The following is a 16,692-nucleotide window of genomic DNA, read 5'->3' as shown; positions in this document are numbered from 1 at the left end:
AAGTTCAACCATTAGGTTCTACCATTTACTAGCTGTGTGACCTTGAGCGACAGACTTCACTGCTCTGTGCCTTCGTTTCTCTGTCTATAAAATGGGATTTTAATAGCAGCCACCTCGTAGAGTCGTTTTGAGGATGCAGTGAGAATACCATTTGTGAAGTGCTTAGAGCAGCAGCTGGCACATAGTCAGCATTTAATAAATGGTACCATTTATTCAGCGTTTTCCCAGTTTCTCAGAGACCCCCCTGAGGATGGGGCTCTGGCTGTAGTGTTGGTCTTCCAGTGGGCCAGACTCAAAACTGGTCTGGTTGACTTCTCCTGCAGCCTCAGGTTCCATCTATGTAAAATGGGGTAACAATATCAGCCTCAGAGGGTTGTAAGGATTTGCTGAGATTGTATTCCTAGTCCAGAGCCATCTCTCACTAAGTAGCAGCTCTTATATATTATAATTGTTCTTCTTCAATGTTCTCCATCTGGCCCAGAGACTGCCTGACTATGGTGGGATGTGACATGACAGCTCTGAGCTACCCCACATGTTCCCTCCCAGCCTCAATGTCCCATCTGTGAAATGGTAGTGATAGGACATTTGTGCTAGGGTTGTTTTGATGATCCTAGGAGACAATTCATATTTAGTGTTCAGCACAGGGCCAGGTGCATAGTAGGCACTTAACAAACATGTCTTGTTTTTCTTGATAGGTCTTTGCTGCTTATGTTTGTATTTACAGGGCAGAGCAGGGACAAGGTTAATGTCTCCCCCCGCCCCCACCGCCCCAATTTTTATTCACCAGAGGTTAAATTGTGGAACATACTGCAGTATAAGGGCCTGAGAAGAAATGGTACTGACTTGCTCTCAGCAGCCCCCTGCTCAGCTCTCACACACTCCTCCCCGCAAGCCAACACATTCACTCTAGGGCTTTATGTACTGTACCACTGCTGCCAGCACTTGACTCTGTCTCAAAGCCCTGTTAGCACCCTCAGCTCCAGTTCCAGATGTGGAGCCTGTGCTCCTTGATGTCCTCTGGTGACTGTTCCCTTGGGTACCATGAACTCAAAATGTTCAACCTAAACTCCTTTTTCCTCTCAGACCCAGTAGTCACCATCTTGGCAAATGGGCCAAGCCAGAAACTTGGGAGTTGCTCTTCTCCCCCAGGCTTCCCGGGTCTAATTGATTGGCAAGAAGGATGGAGCTGTCTTATTTCATAGCAACCATTTCATTGGCCCTTCTTGATCTCCCATCTTGTGGGCACTGAAATTCTCCCTTGGCCACTGAATATGGACTTTTCCAACAACGTTGAGTTGTTTCTTTCAAGTCACCAAGGATTGATGTATGTGAAACATAGTATTCATAGGGTGCCGAGAAGGCACAATGGACTTGGCCAGATTGCAATGGCCACAAGTCGGGAGTAAAGCCCTGGCTTTCAGGGGGCCCATTTCTACAGTTTTAGCCTGGCAAAGCTCGGCTGAGTTGCTAAATTTCTTTCTGAAAAGTTACACCGTGTCAGCGGCTTAGAATATCCTCTGTGGGAAGGGCCATCCTGGGCATTTTGGGAGGTAGCATACATACCAGGGAAGAGGCTGGGCAGGGAAATTCATTAGCTCTCCGTTTAGGGTGAGTCTGTTGTCAGATCTTTCATTGTAATTTCACTTGGAGATGGGAACCGGTGGTCTCAAATTTGTGCTGACCACTAAATTTGCCTAAGTGCTTTTTTATTATTTATTAAGTTAATTAATTAATCATTTATGGCCGCACCACAGGGCTTGCCAGGATCATAGTTCCCCAACCAGGGATCGAACCAGGGCCTGGGCAGTGAAAGCACCGAGTCCTAACCTGGACTGCCAGGGAATTCCCCCTAAGTGCTTTTTTAAATCTGAGGAAATAAAGCAATGGCTTCAAAAAATCTTGGTCTTAATTGTTAGTGACAACAGCATGTGGGTTTTTTAGCAGTCTGTGTGGAATGGTCAGAGTTAAACATGAGCCTGTTTTTCAGACATTGCAGTTGTTAGGCGGTAAATCAAAAATGAAATTTAGAACGTGCAGTGATTGGTGCCTTTTTTTCCCTGTAAAAGGTATTTTGCGGTTATATTTCAAACTTCGGTGTAAAAAAATGACACAGGTTATGATAACAGCTTAACCTTGTTATGTGTTTAATTCCCCAAATCTAAATTAAATGTATGTTTTAATAAAAGAATTGAACAGTCATTTCCTCTAAAGTAAAGGGTTTGTTTTTAGCTGTTAGAATCAGATGCTATTGGACCAGTTTGTGCATTTGTGCTTTCTTTAAGACTGACACTGCTGTTTCTTAGAACTGCTCTGGTCATGGCTTTAATTTGTGTGTGTGTGTGTGTGAATTGGTTGAATTTGGCTTTTCAAAAGTTATGCTGAGATATACATGCTCATAGTAACATGTCAATACAGAGATACGTAAAGAAGACGATAGGTGCCACCCTCCACTCCAAAATCCCATCCCCCGAAGACAACCATTTATTCAGACAGTGAGTATTTACTGAGTATCCAGTGTCAGGTTTTGGAGATGTCTGAGAGAACAAAGTAGATTCTCTGCCCTTGGAAATTCGGGTAGATGCTCTCACTTACCTCTTTCTATACTTATATGGATGTATGTATGCAAATATTGACTGTTTTCTTCCTTCTCCCTCACCACTCCCCAAAAAAGGAGGGATCAAGACACACATATTTGTAACTTGATTTTTAAAATATTTGATAGGGCCTATCTCTTCAAGTCATTACATATCTGAATCATTCTTCTTTTTTTTTAAATATTATTTATTTATTTGGCTGCACCGGGTCTTAGTTGCAGCATGCGGGATCTTTAGTTGCGGCGTGCGGAATCTTTTAGTTGCGACATGAGAACTCTTAGTTGCAGCATGTGGGATCTAGTTCCCCAACCAGGGATCGAACCCGGGCCCCCTACATTGGGAGTGTGGCGTCTAAGCCACTGGACCGCCAGGGAAGTCCCTGACTCATTCTTTTTAACAGCTAGACACGCATTCTTCAGTGTGGACAGACCATGCTCCACACCACCGTCTCCCTATTGCTGGACATTTAAGTTCTTTCTGGGATTTCTTTTACATTCACAAACACACATCCAGTAAGCATTCTGGTACATAGTCAGTGTAGTGTAGTGGCTAAAAGCATAAACTCTGGATAGTGAACAAGACAGACAAGATCCTTGCTCTCCTAGGGTTTACATTCTAGCTGAGGGGACACACAATAAACAAGGAAACTTCCGGTGGTTTTAATTTCAGATGGAGGAAATAACAGGGTGGGGGGTATGGAGAGAGGGGTTGGGGCAGACTGGCGGTGGGGAAGGGATTTTTTTTTTTAATGAAGTATGCTTTCCTCTTCAAATTTTTTTAATGTTTATATTTTATTTACTTATTTTTATGGCTGCATCCGGTCTTCGTTGCAGCACGTGGGCTCTTCGTTGTGGCACACAGACTCCCTAGTTGAGGCACGTGAGCTCAGTAGTTGCAGTGCGCGGGCTTAGTTGCCCCACAGCATGTGGGATCTTAGTTCCCCGACCAGGGATCGAACCCGAGACCCCTGCATTGGAAGGCAGATCCTTTACCACTGGACCACCAGGAAAGTCCCAGGGATGGTTACTTTAGCTTGTGTGGCCCGGGAAGGCCTCCCAGGCCTTTCTGAAGGGGAGTCACTTGAGAAGAGGCACCAGCTGTGCCAGGAGCTGGGTGGAAAGACCATTTCCAGGCAGAGGGAACAGCAAGTGCAAAGGCTCAGATGTGAGAATGAGTTTGCTACAAAAACAGTATCGTGGCTGGAGAAGAGTGAATTCCCATTGTTTGAGTTCACACTACTTTAATTTTTGTAAAATAATAATGATGATGATAATAGCAGCTAACATTTCCTAGTACTTTACTCTGTACTTGGTGTTCTTCTAAGCATTTCACACTTTTCCTCAGTTAATCCTCACAAGAGTCCGGGATAGATAACTCACTTTACAGACGAGGAAGCTGACTCCAGGGTCCAGGCTCTTCCCCATATGCCAAACTCCTCTTCCCAGGCCCTCCTTAGCAGGCTGAGGCAAGTTGAAGAAGTAGATGCAGCATTTCCCTTCCATGTCGTTTGACATGCAAAGCACTGTGGACTATATTTAGTACCTCATTCATGTGGCAGCAGGAGTGGTCTGGGGATGTGGCATCGTTTCCACTGACAGTGAGACACGATGGGGTCAGTTTCTGTTGGGATGTTTAATTGGTTGTTTCAAAACTGAAGGCCCTTGAGCAGAGCCTGTCCTCAAATAAAACAAGGTTGACTGCGTGGCTGCCACACCAGACGCAAGTTAGCAAGAAATGAGGTGTGGTGTCGAAGGAGCATGAACAAGGCGGTGTCCCATTTGGGTGAGCTTTGCAAGAGGACTTGGGCCAGCCAGGGAAAGAGTATTTCTAAGCACCAGACCAGCCTTATGGACTGTTAAAGTATTAAAATACAGTCCAGTAATTAAGGTGGTGATGCCTGGCCCTGCAGGGGCTCTGGGACCCTGTTCCAGCCACCATGACTATGTCCATTTTGATTTGGTGTAGCTTTGACCTTAAGGGCTGTGCAGTATTTTGAATGAAGGGCAGGCCTGGTTAGATGTGAGGATGGCAGTGGTTGCTTTTAAGACCAGGAAAAGTATGGAGAGCATCTTTCATCCAGCCATCTGTGAAACATTTTTTTCTACCCAGCCTATGTGCCGGGCACCATGCTAGACACTGACGGTATGAAGTCAAATAAGAAGACTCTGGTTCTCAAGGGTCTGCACCAGTACTGTCCATTAGAAATATAATGCGAGCCACCAATGTGAGCCATATACATAATTTAAGATTTTATGGGGAATCACATTTAAAAGAGTAAAAAGAAACAGGAAATTGATTTTAATACTATATTTTATTTAATCCAAAATAGTATCATTTTGGACTTCCCTGGTGGTCCAGTGGTTAAGACTGTGCTTCCAGTGCAGAGGTCATGGGTTCGATACCTGGTCAGGGAACTAAGATCGGTGTGGCGTGGCCAAAAAAACAAAAAAACCCCATCATTTCAACACGTAGTCAGTATAAAAATTATTGAGATACTTTACATTCTTTTTTTTTCACATTAAGTCTTCAAAATACAATGTGTATTTTACACCTTCAGCATCTCCATTTGTACTGGCCACATCTCAAGTGCTCAGTAGCCACAGGTATTGGACAGTGTGGACCTAGGGTATGAGACTCATACCCTAGGTGATAGGTCAAAGATGCCATCCCTGTTTTATCTTGGTGAATAAGGGCAGATGAATGATGAAAAGCATATTTATCATAGGCAGGGGTCGCTAAACTCACAGCTGTCATCATCAAAGGCACCTTCTGGGCCTGGCAGTGTGCTTGGCGTGTGTGACCTGTGTTGTGAGGTGGCAGGGACTCTAATCATCCCCGCTCTACAGATGAAGAAGCTGAGGTCTGGCAACGAGAGGCCACTTGCTCACGGTTAGGAAGTGATGGAGGCAGAATTTGAACTCAGGTGCGTACTCTTAAATCTCTTCAGTCTCTGTTGTATATGTTGTGTTCGTGTTTGTTTGAGGGTTTGAGGGATGGGGTCTGAGCTTTGAGCCACAAAAACCATAGGAAGGACTCATCACACAAAATGTATTCCCGGAGCTTGTCAGCATCGATCCTCGAGTTTTATTTATATTGGTGCTGGAGTGCTGGTTTAGACCTGAGTGACTGGCTGATCCCCTCCTTACGATGAGCTCGAGGTTTCCTGGGAACAGGTCTTTGCTTCCCGGGAAGGAGAAGGGTCTTTGGGCACTGAGGACGGTGGGCAGGGTGAGTGAAGGAAACGAGAAAAGGACGCAGCCTACTGAAAGCCCATTCTGAGCAAGCAGCTTATTTGGGTGTGAAGCGTCTCTTCTCTCTTGTCTGCCTCCTGTGGGAGCTGTGTGGCCTTTTCCTGTGAGCTCAGCGATAGCAGAGTTTACCCAGTGTGTGAATCTTGCCCTTGCTGTGATCCAGAGGCATTGCTGGGTTGGGGGATAGCAGGAAGGGGACTCTTTCATCTATGGGAGTCATTGTTCTAGACCTTTAATTACTCTCTTGGTTCAGGGCTCCCCATCTCAGGAGCAAGGAGTGCTTGTTTCTCCTACTCAGACAAGGCAGGTGCTGGAGATTCTGAGTCTGTTCATGTCCTCAGGTGGTTGACCTCGTGCCAGCCCCTGTTTCCAGGTGGTAATTCATGAGAGCTTTAACCTCGTAACCACCCTTATCTCCTACTGCTGGACAGTGCCTGGCATGTAAAAGATGCTCACTGAGTGTCTGTTGGCTGAATTATTAATACGACCCAGCATTCATTGAGCTCTTACTGTGTACAAGGCACTGCTCCGAGTGCTTTTCATGTAATAGCTCACTTAATCCTCAAAACTACTCCATGGTGTAGGTACTCTTGTTATTCACATTTCCTACGTAAAGAAACTCAGATCTTGAGAAGTGCAAATCACAAAGCTGGTGAGTGTCAAAGTCAGGATTCAAATCCAGGCCAAGTCCAGGCTCTTAAACGCTCATTCTGCGGTCTCTCCGTGGACGACAGACAACCGAATGGGGTGGTCAAGCAAGACCACACTGACTAGTTGCAGCCTCTCTATTCCACGTGTGGTCTCTGATCTCCTGGTCCAGGTAGCCCCGCAGCAAGTCTCAGGCCCCTTTGGGCCTGGAGGCTTGACCATCACTCTGGTTGTGGGGTTTTTCTGTGATTTTGGAACCTGCACTTCCCCTTTCTTTATTTTTTTATTTTTAATTTTTTTTGGCCGTGTTGTGTGACATGTGGGGTCTTAGTTCCCTGACCAGGGATTGAACCTGCACCCCGCTGCCTTGGAAGCGCAGAGTCTTAACCCCTGGACTACCAGGGAAGTCACCCTTTTAAATAACAAAAACGCACTGGATATTTGACATTATTAAGGAATTCTTGTTAATTTTTTAGGTGTGATAATGATACTGTGGTTCTGCTTAAGAAAAAGTCCTTATCTTTAAGACTTATATTCTTTTTTTTATAAGTTTACTTATTTTATTTTTGGCTGTGTTGCGTCTTTGTTGTGGCGCACGGGCTTCTCATTGCGGTGGCTTCTCTTGTTGTGGAGCACGAGCTCTAGGTGCACGGGCTTTGGTAGTTGTGGCACACAGGCTCAGTAGTTGTGGCTCGCGGGCTCTAGAGTGCAGGCTCAGTAGTTGTGGTGCACAGGCTTAGTTGCGCTGCAGCATGTGGGATCTTCCCAGACCAGGGCTCGAGCCCGTGTCCCCTGCATTGGCAGGCGGATTCTTAACCACTTCGCCACCAGGGAAGCCAAGACTTATATTCTGAAATACCTATGAACTGTTAAAGACATCTGAGATTTGCTTCAAAATAATATGGATGGGCAGGGAGTGGAGGGGGCCAAGTGTATGGACGAGTGAAGAGATAAAGAAAGATTGGCCATGAGGTGATTCTGTTGAAGCTGGATGGAGGAGGTTTATTATACTCTTCTTTTTACCTTTGTGTGCTTGAAACATCTCACCATGAAAAGTTAGAAGCAAGTATAACAAATTTCACTCAGCGTTTGTGTGTTTCAAGCTCGAGTGTAGTATGGAGGAATTCCCTGCCTCTGCCCAGTTCACTTATATAATAAAAAGGAATTTTGTTTTTTCTTTTCATCATACGAGTCAATACTTGGCTCAGAGCTTTGGAAACCCCTTTGGTAAAGCAGCATCCGGCCACAGCGAGGGCATCAGCGAGCCTGCAGAGGCTACACGCTTCCCCAGCTGCTCTGAGCACTGACCACGAGGGTGCTCGTTCTCTGAGTCAGTTTGCAGAAGTCCCTCTTCCCTGAGATCTGGTTCCCTCCAGCACCTGACCGTGGGGCGCCTCCCACATTTTTTCCAAAGACGTGTTCCAGCAGGAGGCCTCAGATCCTCCTCCCATCCTCCCCTCAGGACAGCCGTGCACAGATCCTTCCTCTGATGTGTCTGTGTCAGGGCCCCACATGGAACCAGAATCCAGCATTTGGTTTGCCTCCAGCCTTGCAGCGGGAGGCAGGGAAAGTGCCCCCTTTCAGTTCTGACTTTTGACTTTAGACAAAGCTGCAAGATGCAGCATGTGCCGGTGCTGCGGACCTGATGATATTTCTCATCAAGACAGCAGATAAAACTCCTTGACAACAAACGTTCACTCCGCCCCACTTCACATCAAGCAGAGACTCCTGTTGCATTTGTTCTTTTGGGGTCTCTAACTGAACAGCAAGTCAGTGCGGGGCAGAAACCCTTGTGTGAAAGTGGCAGGAAAAGAGGGCACCCTCATTTGGGGGTTTCTGCTCGAGGTTTGCTTGCTAGATGGGTAGCAATGGTTGATGTGAACAGGAGCTCGGCACTGATCCTGCCCGAGGCTGGTGGCATTTGTTCTGATGCTTAGCTCTTTATACCACGCGGGGAGGAAGGCAGGCGGAGTCCTGCAGCCCCTCCGGCTCCCTCAAGCATCTGCCTCCAGCACCTTCATCAGTTCTGCCTTTACTTTTCCTTCACAGGCTCTGAGGTGCGTCCAGCATGGAGAGAACATTAGTATCACTGTCACCAGTTTAGGCAGCTTGCTTTTTCCGGGTTTCCCAGTATAGACCTGGCACATGTTGGATCTGAGGGTGGCAAACCCCAAACACTGACACCAATTCTGAGTTTTTATTTATTTATTTATTTTTATGTTATTTTGGCTGCGCTGGGTCTTTGTCGTGGTGTGCAGGCTCTTTGCTATGGTGCATGGGCTCTAGAGAGCCGGGCTCAGTAGTTGCGGCGCGTGGGCTTAGTTGCCCCGTGGCATGTGGGATCTTAGTTCCCCGACCAAGGATCGAACCTGTGTCCCCTGCATTGGAAAGCGGATTCTTAACCACTGGACCAGCAGGGAAGTCCCTGAGTTTTAAACTTACTCATTCAACAGGTATTCACCCAGCTGAATGCTCTTCTAGGTACTAGGTTTATAGCAGTGAGCAAGGCAAACATGGCTTCTCCCCTTCCGGGGCTCTCATTCAAGTGGGGAATTCAGACAGTAGACAGATAAGATGTATACTGTGTTAGATGGTAATAAATGCTAAGCAGAAAAAATTAAGAAAGGGGATGTGAGGTATTAGGGTGGAGGGTGTTTAAATTTTAGACAGGGTGGCCAGGGATGGCCTCCCTGGGAGGTGGCTTGAGTTCATGCCCAAAGGAGGTGAGGCAGTGTGAGCAGTGGAGGTTTCTGGGCAGAGGGAGCAGCCAGTGCAAAGGCCCTGAGACAGTGGCTAAGAGCAGAGTGGAGGAGGATAGAGTGGGAGGGCACGAGGGCAGAGAGGTGTCGGGTTTGCATCTAGCGCAGCCTTGTCTTTTCTCTGAGATGGGCCATGTTGCAGGGTTGATTGAGTTATTGAGAAAGTTGTGTCAGTTGGTATGCCTTTGGCTGCAAACGATAGTTAATAGTAACAACAGCAGCAGCAAATAGGTCATTTATACAGTGTCTGCTGTATGCTAAGCACTGTGCTCGGCGCGTCCCACAAAGTGACTCATTTAAGCCTCCCAACAACGCTGTAAGTATGTTTATTACTCCCCTTTTGCAGATGAGGCAACTAAATTTAAATAACTTGCCCAACAGCTAGACAGTGGTGGTGACAGGATTTGGATCCCAGGAACCTGACTCCAGAGGCCACACTCTCAACATTTTATCACTTTGTGCTACTCAATCCTGAGCAGGCTCCGGAGTCCCCTGGAGGGCTTGTTAAAACACATTGCCGGGCCCCACCCAGTGTCTCTGATTCAGTAGGTCTGGCTTGAGAATTTCCATTTCTAACAAGTCCCCCGGTGATACTGGTGCTCCTGGGCCTGGGAGCACATTTTGAGAACTGATCTACTATAATTAGGAAGCCCAAGTGAAACTGGCCTGAAATCAGGAGTTTACGATCTGTAACAAGCCCATAGATAGGCAGCACCAGGGTAGAATAATTAAGCAGTTCCACAATGCCTGTAAGAAACCCAGCCCTCTCTACCATCCTTGGCGTGTCTTCTGTGTCCTCAGGATGTCCTCGTGGCCACAGGATGACTGTCACAGCTCCGGTCATCACACCCTGACAAGGCTATATCCAGCAGCAGAAAGAGGGCATCTCTCACTGTGTCTCTCTTAGGAGCATGGAAACCTTTCAAAGACGCCCCGCCTCCCAGATTCCCCTCATATCTCATTGGCGAGCATTGTGACACATGACCATGCTTGGGCAAATCACAGGCGAGGGCCAATCAGGATTTACTGTCCCCGCTGGGGCTAAAACCATCCTCACCTGAAGCACAGGACTGCCGGGAAGAGTGCTGCTACAGGAATAAAATTGGAGTACTATTTAGGAAAAGACTGGGAGAGGGGTATGGATATTGGGTAGGCAAACAATTGGATCTGCTACAGAAGTTAGGGAAACAAAGTGGCAGCATAGTACCTATATGTTTTTGTGCCATTGTCCTTACCAACTTCATTTTGTAATTACCTGATTCAGGACATAGCTTTTTGTTCTCTAATCATTTCTACCTTCAAGAATGTGTATATAGGGCTTCCCTGGTGGCGCAGTGGTTGAGAGTCCGCCTGCCGATGCAAGGGACACGGGTTTGTGCCCCGGTCCAGGAAGATCCCACATGCCGTGGAGCGGCTGGGCCCGTGAGCCATGGCCTCTGAGCCTGTGCGTCCGGAGCCTGTGCTCCCCAACGGGAGAGGCCACGACAGTGAGAGGTCTGCGTACCACAAAAAAAAAAAAAAAAAAAGAATGTGGCCCCTCTGGGCATATACCCAGAGAAAACCATAATTCAAAAAGACACATCTACCTCAATGTTCATTGCAGCACTGTTTACAATAGCCAGGTCATGGAAGCAACCTAAATGCCCATCGACAGACAAATGGATAAAGAAGATGTGGTACATATATACAATGGAATATTAGTCAGCCATAAAAAGGAACGAAATTGGGTCATTTGTAGAGACATGGATGGGCCTAGAGACTCTCATACAAAGTGAAGTCAGAAAGAGAAAAACAAATATTGTATATTAACGCATATATGTGGAATCTAGAAAAATGGTACAGATGAACCAGTTTGCAAGGCAGAAATAGAGACACAGATGTAGAGAACAAACGTATGGATACTAAGGGGGAAAAGTGGCAGGGGTGGTGGTGGTGGTGGGATGAATTGGGAGATTGAGATTGACATATATACACTAATATGTATAAAATAGATAACTAATAAGAACCTGCTGTATAAAAAAGTGAAATAAAAATTTTAAAAATGGCAAAAAAAATTTTTTTCTTGGAATTAAAAAAGAATGTGGCCCCTGCTATTAACATATTAAATGTGACATTAATTGAACAGTTATAATTTAATAATCCCACCCTCTCCTCCCAACAACACGTGAAAGTGACCGTTCATTCTGCAGACTGACATTTCCTGTGGGTGCCTGTTGCTACTGCTTATGGACCCAGTGTAAAGCCGTTGCCCTGTAGGACTGCCGAGGGACTGAGGAATGAAGCGCAGGTTGTGGAGCCAGACTACTTGGGCGTAAGTCCTGGTTCCATCTCAGGCTCCCATGTGACCTTGGGCAAGCCACTAGCCTTGCAGTGCCTCAGTTTCCATATCTTTAAGGTGGTAATGGTACTGTCCTCCTAGGTTGTTGAGAGAGTTCAGTGCATTCAGGCACGTAAAGCATTTAGAGCACTGCAGCGCCGGGCCCACAGTGACCACTCAGTACACGTGCTGTATCTGTTGTTCTTTCAATATTTTGTGCCAGTTTACTCACAGGGAATTGTTAGCCCCCTGAGGGCAGGGTTTATGTGGTTTTTGTTTATCACTGTGTCCTAGTGCAGGACTCAGAGTAGATGTTTTGTATATTTTTTCTGTGGACGAAAGGAAGGGCAGTAAGGGTCGGTTTTTTGTTTTTTTTTTCATTCCCTTCAGCTGCCCAGAATTTAAACTCTGTGACTATAATTACCCCGTTTTGAAGATAAAAGCCGAACCTGATTGAATCTGAGGGCAGCATGTGATAACTGCAGCTGGTATTTATTGAGCATTTTTGTGCGTTAGGGCTAAGCGCTCACTCTAAGCTCTCACTGATACCCCACGCTCACCCCATTTTACGGATGAGGAAACTGAGGCCCAGTTGGGGGGACCTGTCTTTCCTCTTGAGAGGAGATGTAGTGCAGCGGTTAACAACTGGAAACCCAGAGTTGCTCTGCTTGGCTTAACCCTCTGCCCCACCACTTTCTTGCTGGGTGACCTTTAGCCTGTGACTTCTCTGTTCTTGAACTTTCTCTTATGTAAAATAGGAATGCTAATAGTGCTGACTTAGAGGGTGGCTGTGAGGGTTGGGGGAGGTAATTCACGTGAGGTGCTCAGAACAGTGTTTGTGCAGAGTGAGCGTGGGTGGCAGGGTGCGGGGAGGGGGTTGGGGTTCTGGGGGCTGTTATTTTAGGTAGAACCGTTCCGTTGTGCTTCCCAAGCTGGCTGGAGGAGTCCAACAGCAGTGCTTAATCCTTAAGCGACGCTGCCCCTGCGAGCTAGCTCCCCCATCTGCACGGGGAAAGGAGCCCATCTTTGGTTTGTGCGGCTGTGAATGAAGCGGGCAAGCCCAGGGCAGGGGATGCCGTGGGCGCCGATCCAGCCCCGGCTCCGTCAGCGAACAGGTGGCCCGTTCCTGGATCCAAGGTAACCGACCAGCCGCCTTTGTTACCTTGAGCTTTCACTTAAGCCCATTCAGGCTCCTCAGACCACGTGCCTGATGAGTAAGGAGTCCTTTTATTTCCCGCCCGCACAGGGACCCTTGGCAAAACAGCCCGCTTTGGGAACTCGCCTGTTCGCAGAGACCAGCCATCTCTCGGGGAACTCCGGTGGCTGGCGTGTTGTTCTCGCGGCTGTTGAGTAAGTCGCTGTTAGAAGCCGGCACGGCAGGTTCCCGCTTCCGCATTCCAGACACCCAGAGCGGGCTTGGGGGAGGCACCACCCACCCAACGGGGAGGGCGAGGGCGGGACGGCCTGCTGAGCGCAGGCAGGTGGCCTTGGCCTGGACGGGACTGGAGCCGAGAGCCTGGAGCTCCCCTCATAGTCACCTGCCTACTTTGTGATCCAGGCTGTGCTCGGGACATCTTTCAGGTGAGTGGTGTTTGTTAAGTTTGGTAGTGACTTGTAGAGGAGAGGAAGTTAATAGTGTGTTTTCTCCTTTCGGGAATTAGACCCGTGGTTTTTTGGTTTTCTTTTTCCCTCCTCTCCCATGAAATGTTTACCTGTCTGCTGCTAACTGTGAAGAAAGGGTGGACGGAGCGTTGAGGGAGTGAGAAGGAAATGGGGGATATTTCTCCCTGGAGAAGGCATCGTGAATGTTGAGCTCCTAGGGGATGCAGACTTATGTACCAGTGGGGCATCCCAGCCTGGTACAGATGAGCTGTGTGGTCTCAGGAGAGTTCCTTTCCCTCTCAGTTTCCTCATCCGATGAAGTGAGAAGTAGCAGTACCCACTCACCTTTCCAATGAATCACCTATGTAAAGTGCTCACAGCCTGGGCACAGAGTGGTGCACAGTGTCAGCTATTCCCGCCCCCAGCCCCCCAAATTCCCTGTCTGACCTTGTCTCTGACTTCTCAACTGCTGCTGGCTGTACTCCAGCTACACTGGCCTCCTGCTGTTCCTGCCTGAGGGCCTTTGCCCTGGCTGTTCCCTCTGCCTGGAACACTTCCTTGGTATCCCCAAAGCTCCCACCCGCTTCGGGTCTCTGCTCAAATGTCACCTTCTCAGTGAGGCCTCTCTTCTCGTTAAACAGCACCTTCTCCATCACACTCTGGCCCTTTACTCTGCTTTAGTTTTCTTCATGGCATGACCACTTGATATGTTTATTATCCCCTCCTCCCCCACTGTAGGCTCCAGGAAAGCACAGGTACTTCTGTCTCTCCTTGTAGAACAGTTCCTGACATGTGGTAGGTGTGGGATAAACTGTTTTATGAGTGAATTTATGATGGTGTCCGAGCAAAGGTGGCTGTTCCTATCTGGGTTTTGAGGAGAAAGTCAACACATCCTCAGATCTGCAACTGAGGGTGGGGCGGTAGTGTGCACACACACCCCACCTTGGTCACCCAGCGGTCCTCTGGCCTCCCTGCAGTGTCCGGCCCTCCGACTTCCCGTCTCTCAGCCCCTCCCGTCTGTGCAGCCTGGGCCCTGGCAGTGGCATGGGTGCATGTGGCATGGAACAGACGGCCTTGGCCCTAGTGAGTGCAGAGGATGTGTGCAGGTTAGTTCAGGTGAGGAAGGCTTTATCAAAGACACCACACACACACACCCGTGTATATGGAAAGCCGGCTTTATCATCAGGCCCTCTTGGGTGTTCCTGCAGTAGTGGGGGTCAGGGAATGCCTTGGAAATAAGAATTAACTGTCCAGGCAGAGTTTATCGGTCTCCCCTGCTTTAAAAGGCAATAATTCTTGCTCTGGGGCTGAACAGGTTTTAACTAAATGGTGAACCTCCAAGAGTCTGTGTAATAGCTGACACCTCCTCATCTGTTTCCTCCCGGTGTCAGCAATCGATTCTGTAAAAATATCTTGGGCAGGGCTTCCCAAAGCTCCACGGAGCGAGCTCAGCAGCCCTCTCGGGTTTCTCCCAACAGCATGAGGTACTGAGGGACTGAGGTGTGTGCTGCCTTCACGCACATCAGCACACCTCAGTGCCTGCTGCTGCTAGAAGAATGTGCAGAGTGTCAGAGGAGCAGCGCCTACAACATCTGACTGTGTCCTTTGAGCTCCAAGTGCAGTGGTTTTGGAGTTGTGTCGGGGACCCTCTTGCACATAATGTTCAAGTCCCAGCACTGCCCGAGCTCTAGGCATAGCACTTATCTTCACTAAACCTCGGTTTCCTTATCTGGAAAATGGGAATAATTAATAGTACCCGCCTTAAATGAGAAGTTAAAAGTGAGATGGGGTGACCTAGTTAGCAGTGCGTCTAGTGCATTGAGCACTCACTAAATGGGGATAATAATTATTTTTATGAATTGGTTTCAAGCCCTTTAAAATTTTTTCCAGTCCCTTTTTTGTGGGCTCCTCTCTACCCCACCCCCATGTCAAGCATCCTCCCACAATCCTTCACCCATGGGAACAATCAGGTACTGTATGTGTCTTTCCACATAATTTTCCATGGTTATATAATCCTATGGGGGAAATATTATCCTATAAGGGATAATATTGCTGTCAATTTCCCACATTTTGCTTTTCTTACATGGCAGTACTGTGTGGAAATACCTCCAGGTTCTCAGGGTAATACTCGAATTTGCTCTTTTTAAGGGCTGTGTAACACATGGAGGTGTGGGTGTACTATAATTTCTTTGACCTGGCTGTTACTAATGTGCATTCCCTTTGTTTCTAGTTGTTTTTTTCCCTCCAAATTATTATTTTTATTGATAGCTTTTAAAAATTAGATTGCAGACATCCAGCCTGCTTAGCCACTTTGTTAAGCTCTAAGCCTTTGAGAATGAATAGGAAGTAGCATTAGTATAATGAGGCCTCTTGCCCAGATAGGAGATGTATTTTCTGAGGGTTCTCACCAGGTCCAGCACAATGTTGAACCACGTACTTTATTATTTTATTTTATCTATTTGGTTGCATGGGGTCTTATTTGTGGCAGGCGGGCTCCTTAGTTGCGGCTCGCCAGCTCCTTAGTTGTAGCACGTGGGCTACTTAGTTGCAGCTCCAGGGCTCCTTAGTTGTGGCTTGCCAGCTCCTTATTTGCAGCACGTGGGCTCCTTAGTTGCGGCATGCGGGCTCCTTAGTTGTGGCACGTGAACTCTTAGTCACGGCATGCATGTGGGATCTAGTCCCCTGACCAGGGATCGAACCCGGACCCCCTGCGTTGGGAGTGCGGAGTCTTATCCACTGCGCCACCAGGGAAGTCCCTGAACCATCAACTTTAAATGCTTTTTAATTACAAAAGTGATTAATAGATTCCTCATGCTTAATATAGATTAGTTGTGCTTAATGAGTACTTATTGCCAAATAAGAGAGAGAAAACTTCAAGTTTTTTCCTATTAACAATCTTTGTTGGAAATCAAAACGCACGAGAGGAGTTTGTGATCTATTGGCAAGTTTCTTTTTTAGGTGGTACTTTAGTTAAGAAATATATTTGGCTTTCTGGAACTTGTGCAGTGGCGTACCCACTTAGAGGTCTGTTTCAGTTCTCTGCTGCTGTATAACAAGCGACCCCAAACTTAATGCCTTAAAATGACAGCAGTTTATTATTTCTCATGAATCTCTGATTGACTGAGGCTCGATGGGTCTTCTGCTGGGTTTGTTTTTTTTTTCAGTGTTTATTTATTTATTTGGCTGCCCTGGGTCTCAGTTGCGGCATGTGGGATCTTTAGTTGAGGCGTGCAGGCTTTTCACTTGCGGCATGCGGACTCTCTTAGTTGCGGCATGCATGCGGGATCCAGTTCCCCGACCAGGTGATCGAACCTGGACCCCCTGCTTTGGGAGTGCGGAGTCTTAGCCACTGGACCACTGGGGAAGTCCCTCTTCTGCTGGTTTTGATTGGGGTCTCTCGTGTGGCTAGAGTCAGAAGATGGATGGGCTGGAATATGCTCAAGATGGTTTTACTCACATGGCACTTTGGAGATGGCTGGACCCCTCTCTCTAGTCTCAGAACCTCTCCTTCCACATGGTCT

Source organism: Grampus griseus (assembly GCF_964374135.1).
Source record: "Grampus griseus genome assembly, chromosome: 19".
Classification (NCBI taxonomy): Eukaryota; Metazoa; Chordata; class Mammalia; order Artiodactyla; family Delphinidae; genus Grampus; species Grampus griseus.
This window is presented reverse-complemented; position numbering follows the sequence as displayed.